The sequence below is a fragment of the Halichoerus grypus genome, chromosome 2 (genome assembly GCF_964656455.1).
Source record: "Halichoerus grypus chromosome 2, mHalGry1.hap1.1, whole genome shotgun sequence".
Classification (NCBI taxonomy): domain Eukaryota; kingdom Metazoa; phylum Chordata; class Mammalia; order Carnivora; family Phocidae; genus Halichoerus; species Halichoerus grypus.
Window position 1 is genome coordinate 11656135 of NC_135713.1, and position 12375 is coordinate 11668509.

The window sequence follows — 12375 nt, forward strand, 5'->3', positions numbered from 1 at the left end:
CCATTTTCATACTGTTTCCACTATATGTAAAATAAGGGACATTAAATGCTATGGTATATAAAAATAACATCCCAATTCTTTGGTACTGAGGATAATCAGTACATCCAATGGTACGTTGTCCTCTACCTGCTGTCATTTCGTTTTCTGGTTGAAGAGTTGGAAAGCAGTCAGCTCAGACCAAGGGGCTTTGTGTTACCTTGATAGCCCCATGAAACGGGAGTTCTTTTCTTTTTTTGAAATAGGAGTTCTTCATTGATCTTTATAGTGCATTCCTGCTTGGAAGCGTCTATGATTTTGCATAACTCCTGTCATTTCATTGACCCTGTCGAAAGTTATCCCCATGATCTATTACTGGGACCAAGAAAAAATGAACTCCACCCTTTGTGTTCACAAGCAGACGCGATGACAGACTGCAGCAGGCTACTGTGATATTCGTGGACTGTCTGATCTAGACTTATGCTTCCAGTCGGGCTGTCCAGGCACCTACATGGCATTTGTAAATTACCACTCACCTTGCATCTCCTTATCCAATGTAACGATCTCCACATCAGCCCAGGATTGAAAGGAAGAGCTTTTCCCAGGCATGGGCAGCCTATAGCTCTGTGACCTATTAATCAATTATGTTTATCCATAACCTTGTGTTGGGGGGAGGCAGGGCAGGGTGGAGTGAGACCAAATTGTGAAAAAAGGACATTTTGTTACAAAGAAAGTAAAAAATTAAGACCTCTAAATAGTTGCTATGTTCTGGGAAGGCATCCAAACAAGATTTTAAGGGAGGAGGTACTGGGTGTTTTTGGTCTTGTTTTGCTTTTAATTCAGTTGTGTAATGAATAACAAACTAATTGGAAGGAAGTGTATATAAATTTTGCACCACTTTTAAAGGCCAACAGTAACTTGGGAATTTCCTGTGTGATGCCGACATTTAATGTCTTTCTAACCTTATATGTTTTAAATGATGAGAAAATTATAGCAAAAATGCAAACATATGTCCTTGTCCTTTCTGATTGTTTAAAAATTTAAGCCCAATGCAGGGCTCAAACTGAGGATTGTGGATCCTCAGTTCGAGACCCAGCTGAGATCAAGAGTTGGAGGCTTAACCAACTGAGCCACCTAGGCACCCCTGTCTCTTTCTGATTTTAGAATACATTTCTCTCTTAAATTTTGACCATTATGTGTCCATACCAAGGGGTTGGATGAATACCAGTATGAGACTTTCTTATTGTGGCAAAATGTACATAACATAAAATTTACCATTTTAATCCTCTTTAAATGTACAGTTCAGTGATATTAAAGACATTTACACTGTTGTGTTACTATCACCACCATCCATCCTCAGAACGTTTTTTATCTTCAAGGCGTACTTTTTTGATAGGAGGCAAGTTTAATTCCCCCGCCTGGTACTTGGACTTCTTTTACTTCTCACATTCTTTGTATCATGGCCTTGTCATGTCAGTGTTTTCTCCAGGCTTACACGCAGAAGTCCAATGTGAGGGAGGTTTAGGTGACCAGATGGATCAGGCGGATTCTGTTCTACTTCATCTCCAAAGTAAAGAAATAATTACAGGTGGCTTCTGGTTTCGTCCTCGGAACACTATCATTTAAAAGCTCCCCAAGAAACTGTATTAATTCAGGGCCATCCTGGTGACTTGCATTTCTTGGATGTGGGCTTTCACAGTCTTGAACAAAGTCATTTCCACCCAGAGGGAAAGCCGCAGGGCCTTCCCTAGTGTGTGGGAGACCCCAGATCAAGCCAGTGTAGGATCTGCCCGGCCTCCGGGAGAGAAGAGCAGCCCGAATCGGGGCATTCACGTTAATTTTCCAAGGATTTGCCTACAAATGAATTTTGTAGGAAAATAATTACTGTTCTATATCAGGTGGCTTTCTCATATTCTAGTGAGATCAAAGAAAAAGACCATTTTAATTCTGTCCACGCTGATCTTGGGGAGGAAAAAAATCTGACTTCTGAGTACTCTGGAAATGTTGGGAATTCCACTTTAAAGAAGGTAAATTTTTGTGTTGATAACTAAACTGATATGTGAAAACCTATTCAAATACAAATATAGAAATGACTAATTCAGAATTGGTGTCAGCAAGTTCCTCAGATGGTGTGATTGTTTTCCCAAGAATGTGCTTCACACTGCTTAAGACTAGTTACCGTGTAAAACATAAAAATAACAATCTATATTTTCGTGGATCTAAAACTTAAACCGTCTACTGGGTTACTTATTAAGTTGACTATTGTTTCATTACCTTAGTATTGACTGTATTTAGATACACTTTTCTCCATAGACATTCAGTTTCCTTCAAATCCTATTTTCTTCACAAGGATTCTTTTATAGTCAGACACAAAATCAGGTGGGTCCAAACTGTGCAATCACTTTTATGTTATTTGTTCAAAATCATTGGGTCTTCCCTTAATTCACTTTGGTTTTAATCCTGTCCTATCCTGTAGGCTGAGAAAATGAAAGCTTATCTGGATTATGTTTATGTTTAATATCAACGTGGGTTGTAAGTAATGGAAAACCACTCGCTCCCTTACCCAACAGCCCCTGGACCAAAGTGCTCTGCAGAACAGCCAGAGGTGTGTGCTGTCTGTCTGCACTTGAAGGTCATAGACCGTGTGCGGAATCGAGAGCTCTGTTGGAACAAGTGTTGCAAAGCCAGCTCTGGTGGGTGAACCACACATGGCATTTAAAGTTTCATCCTGGCTGGTGTCTCTGGAGAAATACTGTTCTCTGTTTAAAGACCAGCTTTGTGTGGGGGTGGAGGGTGGGGGGTGCCTGGCTGGCTCAGTCTGTAGAGCATGGAACTCTCTATCTCAGGGTCGTGAATTCAAAGCCCCACGTTGGGCACAGAGATTACCTTAAAAAATAAATAAATAAATAAATAAATAATAAAACAAAACCCAACTTTCCATATATAATTGATCTATTGGTCCTCACAGTCGATGTCATCGGGGCGTAGGTTGTTCTTTAAGTCATTTTGCTTCCATCACTTATTTGTGATGATCTTGGAAAGCTTAGTCAAGAGGAGTTCCTAAAATTAAAAAAAAAAAAAATGCTTGCTTTAAGTATTTCCAGCACAAGGAGCTTATTTAAACCAGGAATGTGTTCCCGAGAAGCATTCCTAAGTACAGAAATATTTTTCCCATAGAAATCAGTTATTTGTAAATAAAGAATTTTTTTTTTTTTCTCCTAACTTATAAAGCCTCACATGGAAGATTTAGATGGAACCAAATAGAGGTCGGTGGTTAAAACAAGGTGGGAGCGTAGCATTTTACAGTTTTGTTCACCCTCAAGTTTAAAAAGGTGGAATGAGGGTCAAATTGGCAATGCGAAAATGCTATGTGGACACCGTATGGCTTTACCCCATTGCACCTTACCATCGATCAACAAATTTATCAGGACAAACACAGAAGCCTGAGACATTCCTGGCCCCATTTCTTGTTATCACTGCCATCCCCAAGGACAAAACCTGGGAAACAGCTTGGGAACTGCTTCACGCACTGGTCAGCAAGTGCACGAATTTCCTCTGGGTGCTGGCTTCTCTGCTGGACTGAGCTTCGTGGAAAGGACGTCAGGGCCAGGTGAAGAGAAGCAGCTGGTGAAAACTGACCAACAGCTGGAGCAAAGACCTGAAAGGTTGCTTGAATGTCCTGGAACTTGCAGTGTGTGATTCCAAGTAGACACATTTATGACTCCCTTAAAAAAGGAGCAGAGATGAGCTGATGAATGGTGAAAATGATGTTTGTCATAAAATATTTGTATCATTGTAGCTAAATAGGAGAGGTAAATGTATCTCTCTTATCAGAAGCAACCTTTGGCTATCATTTAACTTGCTAGATAGATTAAAGGAAAAAGCCCTGGTGGATATGTGATCTACATTTAATGCATTAGTCAGTGGTAGGTAAATGAGAAATTGTTTCCACTTGCTTTATATTTCACAAGATAATAATGGAACACTTGAATCTGCTTGCGAGACCAGTTATATTTAGTAGTTGTATTTTCGGCTGTCCCTCCTGTAGGTCTTTACAAGTGCAGGCGAATGTAAAGATACTCTATGTACTGTACAAGAAAGGGAAACCCTGCACAATTCTCTTTTTAGAGCAGGAAGGAAAGTGGCTTTTTCCCTTTGACAATTGTGGCAGAGCAGTGCTTTTAAAATTATTAACGGTGAGGGACAAGTTTTTAAATTTTCCAATGCTTTGCAGACTGGCACTTTTGTAAAAATATAGTAAAAATGTTACACTGAGATCAGGTTGCTATAAAAGTTTCTCAGTTCTTCCTGTCAATGTCTGTATGTGTTACTGCAGCCCGGCAACAAGGGGTTCACAGTGATGCTGGTCTGGAGAGCACACTTTAATAGCACTAACCCAGGAGTTTCAGGCAGGAATCAATAGATTCTGATGCCATTTACCTGGGAGTTTGGGATTTTGCCCAGATTTTGGGCAGTGCATTTTTGTTGTCATTTTGTGGGACTTTTTGCTGTTACTGGTCCAACCAAGACGCTGTATGGAGATGGTGCCGTGTGCTTGGGGCACCTCACTGAGGAGGCGAGTGGGGCCGGGATCTCCCCTCCAGGCTTTCCTAGGCTTCTACAGTCTCTTGGCAGAAAGTAGCAAGAACCTCATTTTGATTTCGGTTCCTTGTGCTAACAAAAAATCTTCATCATCACACTTTATTTCTTTACTGGATTTCAAGCTCCTGTGGGAAGGGAATTGGGTCTTGTATCATTGTGAGGAGAACAGTACTCATACAAATATCAAATGAATTCCAAATCCCAAGCTGATGAGAGCTAAGTGCAGTTGTTACTACTTAAAGAAGCAAAGACTCTAATAGTGTATTTTCCCCCAAAATTTCTTTTTATTGATTCAGGGCTTAAAGAGAGCTAGTTTTTAGACATCCTGGGGAGAGAAGCTTCCTGAAGTTAATGATACCCTGGCATACTCATCACGTCAGTGTGACCTATGGAATGGCCACAGTAGACATTAGAGGTCAAGCCAAGTTTTGCTAACACTGTATCTCTAGTGAGGTTAAAATTAACCAAGGACACTGACTTCACCCAGAAACAGGTTTTTAAATAAATTATGGCTCCTGAAAGAATGTTATGAAGTGGGTCATGGACTTCTTTTATATATATATATATATATATATATATATATATATATATATATACATTTTTTTTTTATTATTATGTCATGGACTTCTAAAAAGGAACAGAACTTTAAGATGTCTGGGGAACACATGGGCCGTGTTCCATGCCGGTGGATGAGGCCTGACCTCAGTCTGGACTCTGCCGAGTCTCTGGGGCAGGTCCCAGGTTGGGGACCACAATATAGGGCCAGGCTGGTGTGGCTGAAGGGAAGCAAGAACATGGGCAGGCTGAACTTGCCAACCCATGGCGGGAACACTTGAGCACATCTCAGATATTTACCAAAGTCAGTAGCAGAAGGACACACCCAAGGTGCACAACTGAAGTCAGGAAAAATGAGGTCCTAGAAGCTTACTACCAATACAGAGGACAATACCTTTCGGTGGCAAGGGAGACAGGAGGGCGCAGTTCAGTAACAGGGGTTTCCACCAGACTGTGTTAACCAGATACACCCATTATACCTTGGTTCCTGATGGTCTTCCCAGCTCCAAAAGACCACTGCTCTCCTTGGCCTTTGTAGGACTCATATATAGGGGATCGAAGAGGGGCACGACCTAAATTTCTGCAGTAAGGAAGAACTTTGGACAAATCTATGAATTCCAGTCCTGTGTTGGCTTTATTGTGAGTGAGAAATGGTTAGGAGCTTGAGTTGCTGTTGTATGATTAGTGGGAAATATTGCCTGAGTCTAAGTCTTGTCAGGAATGCAAGATATAGGCGTTCCTGACATAGTCTGGGTTCTGTTCCAGCAGTGTGGGTTGTGACGACAGAAGCCCATGTAAGTGAGTTTGGTAGGGAGAATCCCACAGAGCAACAGGGCAGGAAGGACAGCCAGTTCCAGGAAGCTGCCTGGGCCTTGGACAGCCAAGAATTAAAGTTTGCAGCTGTGTCTCTCACGGTTCATAAGAGAGAGGGTCTCATCGCTCACGATTTCACTGCCTCACTGCACACATGTTTTCTCTCTTTCTCCCTGCCCCACTCAGTTTCTCTCCACCTCTGTCTCCCAGTCTTCTTCCTCCTGGCACACAAGGCTGCTCCCACCCCCGAAGGAAACTGCATCGTAGCTCATCAGTTCAAATTCCCGACAAGTAGAATCTGATTGGCTCAGCCCACGCATGGCCCTTGAACCACACGCCCCACTCCATCCAATCATCTGTGGCCAGCGCGAGAGGCCAGAGTGTCTGCCGCACCGATTCAAAATTTCTGGGAAGCAGGCGTGAGCACGGTGTGCCTTGAACCGTATCTATCGTATGTGGAGATTTTCACAGCGCAGATGCACATCTGAGTGACCTTCCGCGATGGAAGAAGAATCTAGTTCAGAGCACCATATAATTAAGGTTAGTAATCTTATCAGTGAGCATCCTCACTGATAAAAATGTTAATGAGGTCACTGGAGATGAGCAATGACAAATGCCGGGTGGCACCCATGTCGCAGGGTAACCATCACACAAAGTTGCCCTCCTGAAATAGTTTTCTCAGTGGTTAGGGTGGAAGATAAAAAGAAAAAAAAAAGTTGCAGGTGCCCAGAGTAATTACCTTCGTGTGCAGGTTTGTTGCTGTTGATCTTTGGCTGATGAGATACACATGTGATATTTTAAAAATGCAGACCAGGGGCACCTGGGTGGCTCAGTCGGTTGGGCCTCTGACTCTTGATTTTGGCTCAGGTCTTGAGCTCTCGGATCCTCAGAACAAGTCCTGGGTGGGGCTCTGCTCAGCCGGGAGTAGGCTTGAGATTCTCTCCCTCTTCTTCTGCCCCTCCCCCACACCCACCACTCTCTCTTTCTCTCTCTCAAATAAATAAATAACTCTTTTTAAAAATGCAGACCGGAAGTCCTGTGAGCTTTCCTGCAGTGTTTTGATGCCAAGGGAATTACAGGTCCTCTAAACCTTCCATGGGTGCATTTTCAGCAACCCTTTTAGTCTGCAGTGGGTTAGCTCTGTAAAGCATTCTGCCTCAGCACTTCAACTTCATGTTGCAAAGGTTGGATTTGGCATTGTCTCCTTCCTCCAGGTTCCACGATGACTTCCTTAATTTGTTGTTCTCTTTGTGCCTCGGTTAGTAAATTTCCATGGTGGTAGAAGTTGGCGCCTCCACTCTTAAGTGTAAGCCTGAAGGTCAAATCTGATTGTCTGGAACCACATGCACAGAATTCCTAATAGCTTTATCAAAAGTTAGTTTTATATTTACTGTAATGAAATATTGTTTTCCCTATGCCTATTATGACTTCTATAGGATATCATGTTTGTTAAGACACAGCCTGGGGCCAGGGAACAGAGTACCCAGACCCTCAGAAGCATAAATCTGGTGATGGTTCTCATTGGTCAGATTGTGTTTGTGGTTTTCTAGCCATTATGTAAATGAAAACAGTGGGAAATCTTTGGAGGACCTCATGGTGACTATCAGGAAAGATAGTTTGGTATTGTAAATGGGTAATCCACTAAATTCATTTCTGGACCAATATGTATTGGAGACATTAAACTTATCTGCATTTCAAAGGTTAACAATACAGCTAAACTAAGCCAAGGGCAGTTTTGGCTTAAAAAAAGCGTGTGCTTCTGCAAGCACATATACTAAAATTGGAACAATACAGAGAAGATTAGTGTGGCCCCTGCATGAGGATGACGTGCAAATTCCTGAAATATTCCATATTTTTATATAGTCAATAATATTGTAATAATGTTGTATGGTGACTTATGGTAACTACACTTATTGTGGTGAACAATGTGTAGAATTGTTGAATCACTATGTTGTACACCTGAAACTAATATAACATTGTATGTCAACTATACTCCAATAATAAAAACTAAATAAATAAATACAGAGAAGAGGAAATATTTCTTACAAGTTAATGATCACCAAGACCTAATGAAATGTGTAAATATACTGATCAATGCTATGAAAATCACAATAATAAAAGCAGTCAGACTTAAAGCTTTATTCCAATGACCTCAGTCACCAAGTTGAATATCCATGTGGGAAGAAGCAAGTACCATATAAAATGGATATTACTGGTGCTGTACCCATAGTTACTTATTGTTTACCCAGAGTTCCTTACTCCACCTCAGGAAAAAAATACGTAAATAAATAAATATGGTGAAATAGTTTCAAATGATTCCAAACCTCTTCCTTACTGTACTCCTCAACCACCTCCAGATAATGAGACTTTCAATGTCAGCTTTTATGTTGAATGAGAGGCAGTGATAAAATGTTATAACCAAAGCATTTTCAAATGGATGAAACAAAATAGACTTTTTCAAATATTAACTGGAAAAGAATCTCTCTGCATAAAACCATTTAAAGAGGTTTATGAAGTTTAGGAATGTAAGCAAAGACGCATGATGAGGGACAACCTCTTCAAAATTGTAATACCGCCTCCAAGTTCCTATTTGTAGATTGATGGTCCAAAGGAGATGCACAGTTAGATTAACAGAATCTTCAGTACCATTGTATACCAACAGAGAGCAGGAAGTTCAGCAACATCTATGTGACAGGCCAGAAAGCTATTAAATCCTTGTATACAGAGAGAATCAATTGTCACACTGAATTACTAACCTTGTGATTAATGATTGACTATCTGACAGCCACTTTTCTTTACAAGAGCGTTCTGTTTCACAGCATCCAGTCATATGTTTGGTCCTTCAGTGCACCTGCAGCCAATCTCACATTCTATGTTCCCTCCCCAAAACTCTTTGTTCTCAAACTTTAGACATAGTGGAAACAGAATTTTTTGAATCTCTTCCCAAGGTTAAGCCAGGGATCTTCCAACATTATGCTTTCAAGAGAATCACCTTCCAAATTGACTATTTAAGAAACCCAGAGGGTCACATCTTAGTAGTAGGGCTAAACTAACTCAGAATAGAGGCTACTGCAGACCTACTCTTAAACAGTTTTTCTAAAAGCCATGAAAAGATCAAACCCATCTGATCTTCCAGTAGCTTCACTGCTTCCAGAACAAAGCTAATGCTCTTTAAAGAAAGATAGCAAAGTTCAGATACTCAATAACCTAACATCCAATATTCAGCATCCAATAAAAAATTCCTAGACATGCCGGGAATCAAGAAAACGTGACCCATAACCAGGAGAATAAAAAGAGTCAATAGTCAATAAAAAAAGATCCATCGATGACAGAGATGGTGGAATTAGATCACAAAACTTTGAATTATCTATTATAAATAGACTCAGCATATTTTTTTTTTAAAGATTTTATTTATTTGACAGAGAGAGACACAGCGAGAGAGGGAACACAAGCAGGGGGAGTGGGAGAGGGAGAAGCAGGCTCCCCGCTGAGCAGGGAGCCCAATGTGGGGCTTGATCCCAGGACCCTGAGATCATGACCTGAGCCGAAGGCAGACGCTTAACGACTGAGCCACCCAGGCGCCCCCTAGACTCAGCATATTTTTAAAAAATATTTTATTTGACAGAGAGAGAGAGAGCACAAGAAGGGGGAGTGGCAGGCAGAGGGGAGAGGGAGAAGCAGGCTCCCCGCTGAGCAGAGAGCCTGACGTGGGGCTCAATCCCAGGACCCTGAGCCGAAGACAGATGCTTAACCGACTGTAGACTCAATATATTTAAGAATCTTTAATATGAATAGAATGGAAAGAGAATGAAGATACAAAAAGAACAAAATGAAATTTCTAAAGATAAAAATTAAATTGGTGAAATGAAAAAAAAAAACCACTGGATGGGATTAACTGCAGCTGAGACATAGGGAAAGAAAAGACCAGCAAACTCATAGATGTAGCAATACAAACAGTTCAATCTGAAACATAGAAAAAAAAGATGGAAAAAAGTAAATAAGGCTTCAATGACCTGGGGATAATATCAAGTGGTTTATTGTATGTGTAATTGGAATCCCAGAAAACTGTGATTTAGTGGGAGGGGAGGCAAGGGAGACAGAAAAATATCTGAAGAAACAATGACTGAAAAATTCCAAATTTAATAAAAACTATGAACCCATAGATCTACAAACCTTAATTAATCCCAAGGAGCATAAACATACACAGAAAATCACATCCAAGCACATTGCAATTAAATTGCTGAAAAACATGGGCGCCTGGGTGGCTCAGTTGGTTGAGCGACTGCCTTCGGCTCAGGTCATGATCCTGGAGTCCCGGGATCGAGTCCCACATCGGGCTCCCTGCTCAGCAGGGAGTCTGCTTCTCCCTCTGACCCTCCCCCCTCTCATGTGCTCTCTCTCTCTCTCTCTCATTCTCTCTCTCAAATAAATCAATAAAATCTTAAAAAAAAATAAATTGCTGAAAAACAGTGATAAAGAGAAAATCTTAAAATCAGTCAGAGAAACAAGGCACATGATGTACAGAGGACCAAAGATAAGAATGAAAGCAGATTTCTTTTCAGAAATGATGCAAGTCAGAAGACAATGGTATGGCATCTTTAAATTGCAGAATGAAAAAATAAAATCTGGGGGCACCTGAGTGGCTTAGTCGTTAAGCGTCTGCCTTCAGCTCAGGTCATGAGCCCAGGGTCCTGGGATTGAGCCCTGCATCGGGCTCCCTGCTCAGCAGGGAGCCTGCTTCTCCCTCTTCCACTTCCACTTCCCCTGCTTGTGTCTCTCTCTGTCAAATAAATAAAATCTTTAAAAAAAAGAAAAGAAAAGAAAAAATAAAATCTGTCAACATAGGGTTCTATATCCAGCAAAAATTTCCTTTAAGATGTTTAACTTAAGGGGTACCTAGCTGGCTCAGTCAGAAGAGCATGCAACTCTTGATCTTGGGGTTGTGAGTTCAAGCCCCACATGGGGTGTAGAGATTATTTAAATGAATAAAACTTTAAAATAAAATGAAATAAAATAAAATGTTCAACTTAAGGTGGAATAAAGACTTCTTAAGATAAACAAAAGCCGAGAGACTTTGTAATTGAATATCACTGAAATAATGTTAAAGGAAATTCTTTAGGTGGAAGAAAAATAAAACCAGATGAAAACTTGGATCTACACAAGGGAATGAAGAACACAACAAGTGGTAAATATGTGGGTAAATATGAAAGTATTTTATTTTCGTTAAAAAAATTCAACTATGTAAAGCAAAAATAAGCAAAATGTATGACAACAATAGCATAAAGGATGGAAGGGGAAAATGGAAGTATACTGTTATAAAGCTATTACATAGCATTCAAATATTATTTAAAGTAGACTTGGTAAGCTAAGGAGATATGTTATAAACATTAGCACAACCACTAAAAACTAAAATGTAGAAGTATAGCTAATAAACCAATAGCAGGAAGTCGGGGGGGGGGGCGGGATGAACAGAGAACAGATGGGAAGAATAGAGAACAAACAGCAAAGGACAGACAGGCAAGTTGGGGAATTGTTAAGGAAAACAGCAGACTGTTGAGATGCTGTGCACCACAAGAGAACAGCTATCTTTCAGATGGGCTTATAGTTGAAGAAAGCAATAATCAACTGAAGGAACAGGTAAGGATTAAAGAATCATCATGGAACAGAAATGGGAAGCTTTTGCTTTTTGAAATATTTGGACTCAAGATCCATCTCCCAAGTTCTCAGAGTGTTAGGGGCTCCTGTTTGTGCCTACTCAGATTGATGCCCTTTCTTTCCTCAGGAAGAGAAGTGTTATTTACAACTGTTGTGTTGTGGGCTCCTATGGAAATGTACTCTGACCTCTTACACAACATTTTTACTTAAGCCAGAGCAAAGGAAAGAGTGGACATTGAGAGATCAAATGGCTGCCTTCCACTCTGTTCCCTTTAAAAATCAATAATTATTTTTTTCTTCTTAAGGAAGCTGCATCTGACTTTATGGAATTTGGCAGAGTTAAGCATCCTGTGCTAGTTATTTTGATATTTAAATATGAGTAAGATTGGTAAATGGCAACTAAAATGGAACCATTTGAGTAAGAATGGAAAACAGTGAAATGGAACCATACACATTTTGTTAGATTTTTTGTAGAGCATTTTATCCACCCTCCAGTGTAGTAATGCAGATGAAAACATGAAGTTATGTGATCAGACACAATTTTGCTGTTCAAACATTCGTGGAGCTTTTCTATATAATTTCTTATTTTGAAGTGTTAAATCTGATAGAATTCCTTTATAATAGTGTTATATGGGGTCCAAATTAACATTCACCCTACAGATAAATTCTGTTATGACAGGATTGATCATATAGAAATATGTGTAGTGGACATGCATCTGCAGTTATGTGCTGAAATTAATCTTTGGATTAGATTTAGAAAGGTGGAAGATTAGA

At 40.3% G+C, this 12375-nt stretch overlaps 1 long non-coding RNA gene and 1 other non-coding gene across 3 annotated transcripts in view; one reads left to right on the forward strand and one right to left on the reverse strand.

Annotated features, from left to right (window-relative positions):
- Positions 1–992: 992 nt before the first annotated feature.
- Positions 993–12375, reverse strand: part of LOC118539014 (uncharacterized) — a 37016-nt gene continuing 25633 nt past the window's right edge. Inside the window, exon 3 of one of the 2 annotated variants that reach the window (XR_013445489.1) lies at positions 993–3036. This is a non-coding gene — a long non-coding RNA (uncharacterized LOC118539014). Of the gene's footprint in view, positions 3037–3503; positions 3702–12375 lie in introns of those variants that run through there. The other variant, XR_004918896.2, reaches the window with a different exon arrangement.
- Positions 7700–7803, forward strand: LOC118539016 (U6 spliceosomal RNA). Its single transcript, XR_004918897.1, has one exon. It is a non-coding gene; the product is annotated as a U6 spliceosomal RNA (small nuclear RNA).